The following is a 15,456-nucleotide window of genomic DNA, read 5'->3' as shown; positions in this document are numbered from 1 at the left end:
TAGTGTTGACGATAGTTGTGGTAGTTGTCATGGTGTTTGTGTGTAACAATGTGCTGTTGTCGTCATCAACCATGTATGCAAAGGGATATGCATGCATGGCCGGCTGACAGACTGACTACCATGGTGCAAACATTGGAAAGTATGTGGAAGCTTATGATGTACCATAAAAGCTTGTTTTGTATGGATCAAAATGGTAGCACAACAGCAGCAGCAAATGAGCTCCCATGTTTGTGTGTGTATGTGTGTGAAAGAGAAATCAAGTAAATGCACTCACGTGCAAAACGTTTCATTTAGAAATAAAGTGCACACGAAAGCACACAAACTGCAAAACGGGCAAATAATGAATGACAAAGGCAGCCTTTATAAATGAATAATTGGAAAAACACAGCGACAAAGCACGCACATAAATATGAAACAAAAAGCATAAAAGGTGGCTTTAAATATTTTATTAAATCATATGGTACATATATAGGGAATGTGTTGTTTTCTAACGTTTTTATGGTTGAGTGGTTGTGTTCAGTCAGACACGTGTATGTGTCACGGACATATACATGTTTAATATCGTGGTTCAAAAAACAAAGGACAAAACACACACACACATATACTTGTGCATTTGTTATGAACAGTTACATATATTTTTGTATAAAAAATATTGTTATTGTGCTGTTTGTGCAGCTTCATCCGTTTGCAAAATATTTGTGACAAATTTTTCAATGATCAACAGATCACAAAACGTGGATTTTTAAAGAATATTTTTCAAGGATCAACAGATCACAAAACGTGGATTTTTACAGAATATTTTTCAAGGATCAACAGATCACAAAACGTGGATTTTTTTTAGAATATTTTTCAAGGATCAACAGATCACAAAACGTGGATTTTTTTTAGAATATTTTTCAAGGATCAACAGATCACAAAACGTGGATTTTTTTAAAGAATATTTTTCAAGGATCAGCAGATCACAAAACTTGGATTTTTTAAAGAATATTTTTCAACGATCAGCAGATCACAAAACTTGGATTTTTTAAAGAATATTTTTCAACGATCAGCAGACCACAAAACGTGGATTTTTTAAAGAATATTTTTCAAGGATCAACAGATCACAAAACGTGGATTTTTTAAAGAATATTTTTCAAGGATCAACAGATCACAAAACTTGTATTTTTTAAAGAATATTTTTCAAGGATCAACAGACCCAAAAACGTGGATTTTTTAAAGAATATTTTTCAAGGATTAACAGATCACAAAACTTGGACTTTTTAAAGAATATTTTTCAAGGATCAACAGATCACAAAACGTGGATTTTTTAAAGAATATTTTTCAAGGATTAACAGACCACAAAACGTGGATTTTTTAAAGAATATTTTTCAAGGATTAACAGACCACAAAACGTGGATTTTTTAAAGAATATTTTTCAAGGATTAACAGACCACAAAACGTGGATTTTTTAAAGAATATTTCTTCTAAGGCCTTCATAACACAAAACGTGGATTTTTTAAAGAATATTTTTTCTAAGGCCTGCATAGCACAAAACGTAGATTTTTTAAAGAATATTTTTTCTAAGGCCTTCATAGCACAAAACGTGGATATTTTAAAGAATATTTTTTCTAAGGCCTTCATAGCACAAAACGTGGATTTTTTAAAGAATATTTTTTCTAAGGCATTCATAGCACAAAACGTGGATTTTTTAAAGAATATTTTTCTAAGGCCTTCATAGCACAAAACGTGGATTTTTCAAAGAATATTTTTTCTAAGGCCTTCATAGAACAAATCGTCGATTTTTCAAAGAATATTTTTTCTAAGGTGCCACCGTGGTGCAATGGTATGCACACCCGCCTTGCACTCTAAAAGTCGTGGGTTCGATTCCCAGGCCAGGCAACATCAAATTTTCAACGGTGGCAAAATACCCCTCAGTGATGTTGGCGACATTTCCTGAGTATTTCAGCCATGTAAAACTTCTCTACAAGTGGTGTCTTAGGACACGCCGTTCGGACTCGGCAATAAACAGTAGGTCCCATATCATTGAGCTAATATGAATCGGGGTGCACTCATTGATATGAGAGAAGTCTCCCTTGTCCCATCTGGGATGTTTGTGGAACAATTATATATATATATATTTTTTCTAAGGCCTTCATACAACAAATCGTGGATTTTTTAAAGAATATTTTTCTAAGGCCTCCATAGAACAAATCGTGGATTTTTTAAAGAATATTTTTCTAAGGCCTCCATAGAACAAATCGTGGATTTTTTAAAGAATATTTTTTCTAAGGCCTCCATAGAACAAGTCGTGGATTTTTTAAAGAATATTTTTCTAAGGCCTCCAAAACGTGGATTTTTTAAAGAATATTTTTTCTAAGGCCTCCAAAACGTGGATTTTTTAAAGAATATTTTTTCTAAGGCCTCCAAAACGTGGATTTTTTAAAGAATATTTTTTCTAAGGCCTCCATAGAACAAATCGTGTTTTTTTAAAGAATATTTTTTCTAAGGCTTCCATAGAACAAATCGTGGATTTTTTAAAGAATATTTTTCCAAGGCCTCCATAGAACAAATCGTGGATTTTTTAAAGAATATTTTTTCTAAGGCCTCCATAGAACATATCGTGGATTTTTCAAAGAATATTTTTTCTAAGGCCTTCATAGCACAAAACGTGGATTTTTCAAAGAATATTTTTTCTAAGGCCTTCATAGCACAAAACGTGGATTTTTCAAAGAATATTTTTTCTTAGGCCTTCATAGCACAAAACGTAGATTTTTTAAAGAATATTTTTCTATGTCCTCCATAGAACAAATCGTGGTTTTTTTAAAGAATATTTTTTCTAAGGCCTCCAAAACGTGGATTTTTTAAAGAATATTTTTTCTAAGGCCTCCAAAACGTGGATTTTTTAAAGAATATTTTTTCTAAGGCCTCCAAAACGTGGATTTTTTAAAGAATATTTTTTCTAAGGCCTCCAAAACGTGGATTTTTTAAAGAATATTTTTTCTAAGGCCTCCAAAACGTGGATTTTTTAAAGAATATTTTTTCTAAGGCCTCCAAAACGTGGATTTTTTAAAGAATATTTTTTCTAAGGCCTCCAAAACGTGGATTTTTTAAAGAATATTTTTTCTAAGGCCTCCAAAACGTGGATTTTTTAAAGAATATTTTTTCTAAGGCCTCCAAAACGTGGATTTTTTAAAGAATATTTTTTCTAAGGCCTCCAAAACGTGGATTTTTTAAAGAATATTTTTTCTAAGGCCTCCAAAACGTGGATTTTTTAAAGAATATTTTTTCTAAGGCCTCCAAAACGTGGATTTTTTAAAGAATATTTTTTCTAAGGCCTCCAAAACGTGGATTTTTTAAAGAATATTTTTTCTAAGGCCTCCAAAACGTGGATTTTTTAAAGAATATTTTTTCTAAGGCCTCCAAAACGTGGATTTTTTAAAGAATATTTTTTCTAAGGCCTCCAAAACGTGGATTTTTTAAAGAATATTTTTTCTAAGGCCTCCAAAACGTGGATTTTTTAAAGAATATTTTTTCTAAGGCCTCCAAAACGTGGATTTTTTAAAGAATATTTTTTCTAAGGCCTCCAAAACGTGGATTTTTTAAAGAATATTTTTTCTAAGGCCTCCAAAACGTGGATTTTTTAAAGAATATTTTTTCTAAGGCCTCCAAAACGTGGATTTTTTAAAGAATATTTTTTCTAAGGCCTCCAAAACGTGGATTTTTTAAAGAATATTTTTTCTAAGGCCTCCAAAACGTGGATTTTTTAAAGAATATTTTTTCTAAGGCCTCCAAAACGTGGATTTTTTAAAGAATATTTTTTCTAAGGCCTCCAAAACGTGGATTTTTTAAAGAATATTTTTTCTAAGGCCTCCAAAACGTGGATTTTTTAAAGAATATTTTTTCTAAGGCCTCCAAAACGTGGATTTTTTAAAGAATATTTTTTCTAAGGCCTCCAAAACGTGGATTTTTTAAAGAATATTTTTTCTAAGGCCTCCAAAACGTGGATTTTTTAAAGAATATTTTTTCTAAGGCCTCCAAAACGTGGATTTTTTAAAGAATATTTTTTCTAAGGCCTCCAAAACGTGGATTTTTTAAAGAATATTTTTTCTAAGGCCTCCAAAACGTGGATTTTTTAAAGAATATTTTTTCTAAGGCCTCCAAAACGTGGATTTTTTAAAGAATATTTTTTCTAAGGCCTCCAAAACGTGGATTTTTTAAAGAATATTTTTTCTAAGGCCTCCAAAACGTGGATTTTTTAAAGAATATTTTTTCTAAGGCCTCCAAAACGTGGATTTTTTAAAGAATATTTTTTCTAAGGCCTCCAAAACGTGGATTTTTTAAAGAATATTTTTTCTAAGGCCTCCAAAACGTGGATTTTTTAAAGAATATTTTTTCTAAGGCCTCCAAAACGACAAAATTGGGATTTTTTAAAAATATTTTTCTACGGCCTTCATACCACAAAACGTGGATTTTTTAAAGTATATTTTTGTGTTATGTGTGTATTTTTTACTGTTTTTATATTTAAACAGAACAATAAAGCGATGGCAATTAGGAAAAATAATCAGTTTAAGTCTCAAAACTACCATTTTTCATATCAGAAAAAATAAAAAAAAACTATAAATTCAAAACGGAAATTTGTATATCAACTGATCAACTGGAAGACGTAACACAAATTATATAACGAAAAGAGGGAAGAGATCTAACATAACCAGGGACTTTAAACAGAATGCTTGGGAATGCTTGTGCCAGTTGTGGTGGTGGTGGTTAACCAGTAACTCTAACTAATATTGGTTTGGTGGTGGTGGGGGGCAGAAAAAAACTCAACTAAAAAATAATAAAATGTCATAAAACATATTTACACATACACACAGCCATAACAAAATTTTACTTACAAAAATTTGTGTGTTTTTTATTAAAACAAAAAATAAGTTTTTTTATTTTTTGCCCAGGATATACAGAAAAAAATTGTTTTTCAAAATTTTTTTATTTGTTTTATTTGCCAATAAAATCATTTGTTTTATTGACAAATGTTGTTGTTGTAGTAGTAGTAATGTTGTTGTTAAGTAGTAGTAGTCGAAAGGGAAAAAAACGTTTAAGTAAATAACATTGCATAAGCCGTTACACATGGAGACAGAGATAGAGTTATGGCAAATAAGAGACGTTGTGGCGATTTTCGGTTCATTTGATTTTTGAAAATTTAGAAATTGTTTAAAGATTGGTGATGAATTGTTTAATTTCATTTGAAAAAAAAAACCGACATTAGTCAATTTTGGCACATTTGGTTTTGTTGTTGTTTTTTTATTGTTGTTTATATACACATTTGTTTGTTGATTTTCACATTTTCCACAAAACGCGGTTTTTTGTTTATATTTTTTGATATTTTTTATCAAACATTTCCATTACAGTTTTTGTTTTATTTTAAATGTTTTTTTGTTTACATTTTTTTGCATGGCATCCGAGTGTTTTTTTTTTGTTTCGATTTCGTTTAAAAGAATATAAAAAATAATGTTTGTTGGTTTTTTGTTATTTATTATTATTTAGATTTTTTGTTTGTTTTGGTTTTATAGCAAAGAAGAAGTAATAGTTTATAGACAGAAATAGTTTGTTAAATAAATATAGTGTAGCTGCTATAAGTATTAATGAAATGATAAGAAAATTTAGTAGCCAACTGATGTGTTAAAAGAAAGAAGATGAATGTCTGTATGTAGATATGTGTTGTTGTGTTATTTGTTTTAGATATAGAGATCCGATTAAGAAATTCTGCGTAAATAGAAAAGTAATATTAGGATGGATTATACGAACAAAACAAGCACGTGTGTATTGTTGTTACGCTATGACAACAAAAAGGGGAACTTTTGCCCCAAACTCTTTGGGGAATTCTCTAAATAAGACATTTTGATAAAAATAATTTTGATAAAACTTTTCAATACTAGGCGACAAAAAGTAGGTTCCACATCATTGAGCTAAACATAATAACTACGCCGTATATAAAATATATTGATTTTGTATAACATCTTCGAACCTAAACTAAGTTTGGGCAAAATGATACGAAGTGCAAATTTGGTTCGAATCGGTTGAAGACAGACGGACATTTCCTCCAAACATACTTGGTGTCTAAAACCGTTATTTCGATGAGGCACATTATATGTCATATTAAAGTGTATATACCCCCGTTAGCCTAAAGGCTGAGGGTATAAATATATTTTTTCATAGAAGGCCAGAGGGGCTACAAATGGAAGACCAGAAATTATTCTTATAGAAAATAAAAACCAAAAGACATTAAAGCCTCCTTACTGAGGAACAAATGATCTTCTTATGTGGTTAGAAGGTCTTCTTATAGATGTGACCAAAATATCTCCTACCCTCCAGACTTCCGGTAGAAGAATACCAGTTCTTCTTATAGAAGACAAGAAGATCATCCTAAAAAGAAGTCTTTATATATAAGACCAAACTTCTTCTTAAAGAAGACCACAAAGTCTTCTTCATGAAACAAGTATGACTTATAGAGAATGGACCAAACAAATACCTGTGGCGAACCCAAGGACTTCTTATAAAGAAACTACAACGTCTTCACGTAGAGAACCGCAAAGTCGCAGACCACAAATGCTTTCCTACGGAGAACCATAGATTCTTCATATGGAGGACTTCAAAATCTTGCTATCAAAGACCAAAAAGGACATCCTATAGAAGACTGCAAAGGTTTTCCTATTAAAGTCCACAATGTCTTCCTACAGAGAAGCATAGGGTCTTCATTTAGAGGACAACAAGATCTTATTATAGAAGACTGCAAAGTCTTTATATAGAGGACCACAAAGCCGTAATAAAGAAGATCAGAAAGATTTTTCTACAGAGAACCTAAGGTTCTTCATATAGAGGACTATAATGTCTTCCTATAAAAGACCACAAAGGACTTACTATAGAAGACCACTAAGTCTTCCTATACAGTAGCACTATGTCTTCCTATAGAGAACCACAGGTTCTTCATATATAGGACAACAATGCCTTCTTATAGCGGACTTCAACGGTGTTCATGTAACTACAAGGCTTTTCTATCGAAGACCATACAGATTCTTCATATAGAGGACTACAAGGTCTTCCTATAAAAGTCAACAAAGGTCTTCGTAAAGAAGGCAACAAGTTTTTCTTATAAAAGACAACAAAGTCTTCCTATAGAAGACCACAAAGTCTTCCTTAAGAAGACCACAATGTTTTCTTATAGAGTACGAAGACCACAAGATCTTCCTATAGAAGACATAAAGTCTTGCTAGAGAAGACCATAAGGTTTTATAATACAGGACCGTGTCTTCAGATAGAGGACCGCAAGGTTTTCTTATAGACGGTATGAAGGCCTTCATATAGAAGAAATGGTAAGAAGATTTTGAGTTGTTGTTATAGAAGACCACTACTTTTCTTATAGAGGACAACAAAGTTTTCTTACGGAAGGCATGAAGATCTTCTTATAGAAGACCACAAGGTCTTCGTACAGAAGACCACAAGGTCTTCGTATAGAAGACCACAAGGTCTTCGTATAGAAGACCACAAGGTCTTCTTCGTATAGGAGACCACAAGGTCTTCTTCGTATAGGAGACCACAAGGTCTTCTTCGTATAGAAGACTACAAGGTCTTCGTATAGAAGACCACAATGTCTTCTTCGTATAGAAGGCCACAAGGTCTTCGTATAGAAGACCACAAGGTGTTCGTATAGAAGACCACAAGGTCTTCGTATAGAAGACCACAAAGTGTTCGTATAGAAGACCACAAGGTCTTCGTATAGAAGACCACAAGGTCTTCGTATAGAAGACCACAAGGTCTTCGTATAGAAGACCACAAGGTCTTCGTATAGAAGACCACAAGGTCTTCTTATAGAAGACCACAAGCTCTTCTGATAGAAGACCACAAGGTCTTCTGATAGAAGACCACAAGGTCTTCCTATAGAAGACCACAAGGTCTTCTTATAGAAGGCCACAAGGTCTTCTTATAGAAGACCACAAGGTCTTCTTATAGACCACAAGGTCTTCTTATAGAAGGCCACAAGGTCTTCTTATAGCAGACCACAAGGTCTTCGTATAGAAGACCACAAGGTCATCATATAGAAGACCACAAGGTCTTCTTATAGAAGACCTGTCCTCTTCTTGTAGATGACGACAAGGTCTTCCTACAGAAGACCACAGGTTCTTCTTATAGGATACCAAAAGGGAAAACAAGGTCAAGACCACAAAGACTTTCTACTGAAGATCAAGAAGGCCTTCCTACAGAAGACTGTAAAGGTCTTTCTGCAGAGAAACACAGGGTCTTCATATAGAGGAATAAAAGGCCTTCTATCGAATACCGCAAAATCTTCTTATATAAGAGCACAAGGCTCTCCTATAGAAGATCACAAGGTCTTCTTATAGAAGACCACAAACTCTTCCTACAGAAGGCTAATAAGGTCTTCCTATAGAAGGCCACAAGGTTTTCCTATAGAAGATCACAAGGGCTATCTATAGAAGACCACATGGTCTTCCTATAGAGAACCAGACAGGTCTTCCTATAGAAGACTACACATGTCTTCCTACAAAAGACCACAAGACCAAAAGACCTTGTGGTCTTCTATAAGAAGACCCTGTGGCCTTCTTTATGAAGACCTTGTGGTCTTCTTTTGGAAGGCCTTGTCGTCTTCTCTAAGAAGACCTTCTGGTCTTCTATAAGAAGACCTTTTGGCCTTCTATAAGAAGACTTTATGGTCTTCTATAAGAAGACCTTGTGGTCTTCTATAAGAAGACCTTGTGGTCTTCTATAAGAAGACCTTGTGGTCTTCTATAAGAAGACCTTGTGGTCTTCTATAAGAAGACCTTGTGATCTTCTATAGGAAGACATTGTGGTCTTCTATAGAAAGACCTTGTGGTCTTCTATAGGAAGACCTTGTGGTCTTCTATAAGAAGACCTTGTGATCTTCTATAGGAAGTCCTTGTGATCTTCTATAGGAAGTCCTTGTGGTCTTCTATAGGAGGATCTTGTGGTCTTCTATAAGAAGACCTTATGATCTTCTATAGGAAGACCTTGTGGCCTTCTATCAGAAGACCTTGTGGCCTTCTATAAGAAGACTTTATGGTCTTCTATAGGAGGATCTTGTGGTCTTCTATAAGAAGACCTTGTGGTCTTCTATAATAAGACCTTGTGGTTTTCTATAAGAAGACCTTGTGGTCTTCTATAAGAATAACTTACGGTCTTATATTAGAAGACCTTGTCTTTTATAAGATGACCTTGTAGCCTTCTATAAGAAGACCTTGTGGCCTTCTATAAGAAGACCTAGTGGTCTTCTATAAGAAGATTTTGTGGTCTTCTATAAGAAGATCTAGTGGTCTTCTATAAGACGACCTTGTGGTCTTCTATAAGAAGACCTTGTTGACTTCTATAAGAAGACCTTGTGGTCTTCTATAAGAAGACCTTGTGGTGTTCTATAAGAAGAACTTGTGGTGTTCTATAAGAAGAACTTGTGGTATTCTTGATCGTGTGGCCTCAAGATCTTCTTTCAGAAGACCACAAAGGTCGTCTTACCGCAAGAGCTTCGTAAAGAAGACCACATTGTCTTCTTTTATAGGATAACAAGTTCTGAATTAGAAGGCCAAGGTATACTTGTCCATTCTTTCTAAACTAACCTCGTATAACTTTTTTTTCCCAAATTTTCCCAAAATTACCTTTATCGCAACGAAAAACTCACATTAAAATCTATTACAACAACTGTCAGGATCTTGATAATTGTCGCCAGTTAATAAATTGCATTTCTATGTATGTGTCAGTAATGTTTATGTCACATGTAATAGCTACAGTCGTCTATCGTCCATCCACATCTGTTACATACTGTCCCCCCACACACACACACACACACATTCATTTCGAGGTCATAGTGTTTTGTGGTTGTAAAAATAGTTGTGATTTCCGGTCAATTAGAATTCAGTACACGTAATCTCTTTTGTGAATCGAATGGTATCGTGATGGTGTATAAAAGTGTTTGTAGAAATGTGTGTAGGTGTGTAATTTTGTGTCTGAAAATAGTATTTAGCTTTTAACGTGAACGCGAAATTTATGATGTTTGCTTTTTTTTTGCTTGAGAGGAAAAAGTTTTGTTTTCGAGCCGTTTGTGATTATTTGGTTTAAGCATTATTTTTCGCGGAATTTGAAGTATTTGTTGTTGGTGGTTAGTATTCAAGCCTGGCATTTAGCAGCCTCTATAGCCATTAGTTAAAAAGCATTTAGTTGAGAGTTGAGTTTGTTTTGACGGGAAATGATGATGGAATAATAGCTGTAGTTTTTTTTGGTTGTTTGGAGTTTTTAGCAAAGTTCCAGGTCCGCATAATTGCTGGATTACCAAAACGACAAGTGCAGTGATTGGTCCCATTATGCTCTCCATTTAAGGGGTTAAGGATTTTATAAGTGTTTAACTTTTTTTGATTTATTTATTTTTTTAAATAAATTTCAGTGTAAAAATTAAATTTTCTATTTCAGTTCTTTTTTTGAAAGTAGTTTTCAAATGGTAATCAGAGAAGTAGTAATAAAGAAAATTGTTGACTAACAACCATTTGAAGTTATCAAAAAAGAAAGAATAAAATATTGGGAAAAAATTGGCAAAAAAGCGCAAGGAATTTTTGTTGTTGTAACATTCAAGAAAAGAAGGGCATTTTTTTAATAAAGTAAAAAAAATCGTAACAAAGTGAACAAATTCTAAGGGAGTGAGGATGTAAAACAGTGCCTTAAAGTTAATCAAACAAATCTGAAGGGACGGGGGGAAGTCTTCTTAACATCAAACTCAACCAAGCGAAACACAATATTCAAATGGAAATAAAACAAACTCTTATTAAGAAAAAAAGAAATTCCAAAATGAATATTAATTACAAAATAAATTTAAATGGAAAAAATCAAGACAAAAAAATTAAATCAGAACAACAAATTCAAATGTAACATTGAATTTGCTTTTGGGGTTGATTTTGTTTTTTTTTTTTTGGTTCTTTCAACAATTCAAGCCTTTTCTTAGTGCTTTGCATTTTGCTCTGAATGTTGGAGAGGGATTTTTTTATTTGCAAAGATTGGATGGTGAAACTCACTACGTTTGCCTGTGAAAAAAAATGCGAAATAAATAAAAAATAAACAAACACACACATGTGGATTAATAATGGTTTGACATATTGTGAATTCAAGTATTTGTTGTATTTTTTTACATTTAATGGTAAGATAGGAGAATAAATGAATAAATATAAAGTTTTCTAAAAAAGAAACTGTGGAATATTTTCAATAATTGTTGTGTAAATTATAGACTTTTTTAGATTAACAATTAGGTTATGCTACACAAAGTGATAGTTAAGGTGATAAAGCAGAGGTTGAATATTTTGCAAAACAAATGAAGACATTTTTAGTTGAATATTATAAATAATAAATAAATATTCTTATAATAATTTTTACAAATTTCGAATGTTTTTTAATTAATTTTTCGTTCGAGACGAGTCGAGCTTAATGGCCGATGATTTTTTGCAAGTGAAAGCCGAAGTTTCGAACCCACAAAATCACCATTATGTGACATGTTTCTCTGTTGGTAGCAGCTCATTAGACATATCGACTGTGGAGTGGCCTCTAAATTGTCTAAAAAGGATTCAGCCTTAACACATATGTGTGTGGGAATACTTCTTAAGCAGATCGAACTGAAATCTGGAAAGCTTTCTTATGGAAGAAGGGAAAGCCTTGTAATAAAGGAACCGAAGATATTCTTAAAAATGATCCAAAGACATTTTTCAAAGAAGATCAATTGGTCTTCTTATAGAAGGCCACAAAGTTTTCTTATAGAATAACAAGATATTTTTTTTACAAAAGATCAGAAGGTCTTTTGATAAAAAACTAGATGATTTTCTTATAGAAACCCAGAAAGTCGTTTTATAAAAGCCTAAGAGGTCTTCTTGTACAAGACCTTTATATGGACTACAAGAACGTTTTTATTAGAAAACACCAGGTCTTCTTATAGAAGACCATAGGGTTACCTTAAAAAAGGCCAGACGGTCTTCTGAGCGAACGAAAGAGTAGATGATTTTCTTATAGAAGACCAGAAAGTCTTTTTATAGACGAGCAGAAGGCCTTCGTAAAAAACACACATGGTCTTCTTAGAGAGGATTACAAAGTCTTCCTATAGAAGACCACAAAGTTTTCTTATAGAATAGCAAGAGGTTTTTTTTACAAAAGACCAGAAGGTGTTCACGGTGCTCTTGAAACAATTTTAAATGGAAGGTGCTTACACCTTGGAAGTTTTTGCGGATTCTGAAACTACAATGTTCATAGATGAGAAAAATCAAAAAACAAAAAAAAAAATCGCCGGAGCGCTTTTTAAATAAATTGCGATTTAAGTAGACATTTTTAAGGGTTGTTTAGGTTTTCACGATTTTGTTTAGAAACCGCAAGTCCTATCAAAATTGGACTAAAGAAAATGTCGTAGCTATGAAAATTCTCTACTAGATCGACCTTTATGACATTTTCGTAGTTCTTACCATTTTTGAGTTATTGAAGTTCAAATTGGGACAATGCACTGACTGTTTCGCCCCCTTTCAAAACAATGTAATGAAGGGTGCGCCTTAACTAACTTTTGATGAAAACCGCTTACACAAGGAAAGTTTTTGTGAATTCTGAAACAGCAGTGTTCATAGATGAGAAAAATCCAAAAACAAGAAAAAATCTCTGTAGGGATTTTTAAATAAATCGCGGTTAAAATTCACATTTTTAGGTGTTTTTTTGATTTTCACTATTTTGCTTGGAAACCGCAAGTCCAATCGAAATAGAGCTAAAGAAAATGTTGCAGCTGTGAAAATTCTCTATAGGATTGACGTTAATCATTTGTTCCCAGCCTGTACCATCTTTGAGATAATGAAGCTCAGTTTACATTTTTAGGTTTTTTTGTTAGGCTTTCGCGATTTTGCTTGAATACGGTCAGTCTTATCGATATGGGACCTGAGAAAATCTTATAGCTGTGAAAATTCTCTACAAGACTGGCTTAAGTAACTTATCCTAAGTTGTAACATTTTTTTAGATATATAAGTTTAAGTTGGGAATTGGCAGTCACGACATTGTTTTATAAGGGGGCGATACAGAATTGAATTGAATTTTAATTGTCCCAATTTGAACTTCTATATCTCAAAAACGGTAAAACCGCCGAGAATACCATAAAAGTCAATCTTGTAGAGAATTTTCATAGCTACAACATTTGCTTTAGTCCCTTTTTGATAGGACTTGCGGTTTCTAAGCAAAATCGTGAAAACCTAAACAACCCCTAAAAATTTCAACGTAAATCGCGATTTATTTAAAATGCGCTCCGGCGATTTTTTTTGTTTTTTGATTTTTCTCATCTATAAACATTGTAGTTTCAGAATCCGCAAAAACTTCCGAGGTGTAAGCACCTTCCATTTAAAATTGTTTCAAGAGCACCGTGTGTTCTGATAAAAGACCGGATTATTTTCTTATAGAAAACCAGAAAGGTTTCTTATAAAAGCTTAGAAGGTTGTCTTGTACAAGAAAACTACATTTTTTTTCTTACAGAAGACCAAAAGGCTTTTTTACAAAAGACCAGACGGTCTTCTTATAGATGACCATAAGTTAATCTTTTAGAAGAATAGAAGGTCTTCTGGCGAAAGAACAGATTATTTTCATGTAGAAGACCAGAAAATCTTATAGAGGACCTAAAGCTCTTCATATAGAAGAAGCCTTATTTTAAAAGAACTTTTTATAGAACACCAGAAAGTATTCTTTACAGGACACAAGATCTTCTTATAGAAGGTCTTCATATAGAAGACCACAAGGTATTTTTACAGAAGATCTGAAGGTCTCTTATAGAAGGCAACAAGGTATTTTTATAGAAGGCCAGATGATCTTTTGATAAAGACCAAAAAGTCTTCTTATAGACGACGTTCGTATAGAAGACCAGAAGGACTTCTTATAAATGAATACCTTATAAGAACACCAAGAGGTATTTTTACCGAAGAGCGGAATATTTTCTAATGGAGGTCCAGCAGTTCTTCGGTAGAAGATTAGAAAATGTTATTTTATAGAAAACTTGAAGGCCCTCATATAGAAGAACTCAAGATTTTCTTATAGAACACCATAAGGTCTTCTTATAGAAGACACCAAGGCCTCCTCATGGATGAACACAAGCACAGTGGCAAGTCTTTTAACAGGTGTCCAGCAAGTTTTCCAATATAAGACCACAAGTTCTTCTGATAGAATACCAGAAGGATCTGTAGTAGAAGCCCTTCAGGATTTGCAATAAAATTCGAGACGGTCTTCTCAAAGTAGACCAGAAGGTTTTTTTAATAGCGCAGCAGTTCCAGAAGATCTTCAAATAGAAGATTAGAATTTTTTTATAGAGGTGTCTTTTAATACATCCATGTCCAACAGGTCCAATAGATGACCAGAAGTTGTCCTAATGGAAGACCAGAATAGATAGAAACTGATGGTCTCTGGATTCTTGTTCTATGAAAATTTGAAATGAAAAATATTTCCTTTATAATTTTTATACCCTACACCACACAGTGGTAAGGGGTATTATATCTTTGTGCATTTGTATGTAACATACAAAAGAAAACGAAATAGACCCACAGTTCCTTTTGGGGATATACATATAATCACTTTCTGAGTCGATTTATGCGTGTCCGTCCGTCTGTCCATCTGTCCATGTATTTTTGTTCGCAACATACAGGTCGCATTTTTTGTCCGATACAGCTGAAAATTGGGGACTACAACTTTTTTGGCCATAGGAAGAACGCTATTGCTTTTGGTGAAAATCGGTTCAGATTTGGATATAGCTCCCATATATATTTTCGGCCGATTGCACGTATTTTCTGTACCAAACACGCTATATACATATTTCCGATTTCGATGAAATTTGGAATGTGTGGATTTTTAGGGTTTCACGATTTTGCTTGGAAACCGCAAGGCCTATCGAAATGGGACTAAAGAAAATGTTGTAGGGTGACGTAGGGGATGGAAGACACCACGCAACGGTCCTGACCGGCTTTAACATGGTAAAGCCCAGGATTTATCTTGGTCCCTCTTTCATCTCAAGTGGACACTGACCTCCCCGTGGTGTCCCCTGGGGAACTGCCTTTAACACCCCTTAAAGGTAGTGAACGTTAAAAACTTGGGTTTGGGCGTCGGGTTAGTAACCCTCCCCTAGAAAAACAGCGTACTATGAAAAAAGCGAAAGAAAACAAAAACAAATCCCTCAAAAGATGACGACCCCCGCAAACGTTTTAAGGACCATGATCTGCGAATCTGCACCTGGAATGTTCGCACTCTTTATAGAGAAGGTGCAGTTTACGCATTGGCAGATGTACTTGAAAAGTACAAGGCCGACATTACTGGCATACAGGAAATACGATGGAATGGGAAAGGCGTCACAACAACACCTAATGGTGACGCACTGTATTATAGCTGCCATGACACAAAGCATGAGTTTGGTTGCGGATTTGT

The 15,456-nt window shown here is 33.8% G+C and overlaps 1 protein-coding gene across 50 annotated transcripts in view; it reads right to left on the bottom strand.

Annotated features, from left to right (window-relative positions):
• Calx (sodium/calcium exchanger 3) overlaps positions 1–15,456 on the bottom strand; it is a 534,678-nt gene that overhangs the window by 34,060 nt on the left and 485,162 nt on the right. The gene's annotated exons all lie outside the window — the stretch shown is intronic.

The sequence above is a fragment of the Musca autumnalis genome, unplaced genomic scaffold (genome assembly GCF_047663935.1).
Source record: "Musca autumnalis isolate F117 unplaced genomic scaffold, ASM4766393v1 scaffold_1, whole genome shotgun sequence".
Lineage (NCBI taxonomy): Eukaryota > Metazoa > Arthropoda > Insecta > Diptera > Muscidae > Musca > Musca autumnalis.
Note: the sequence above shows the minus strand (reverse complement) of the source record. Positions and strands in the feature narration are given on the sequence as shown.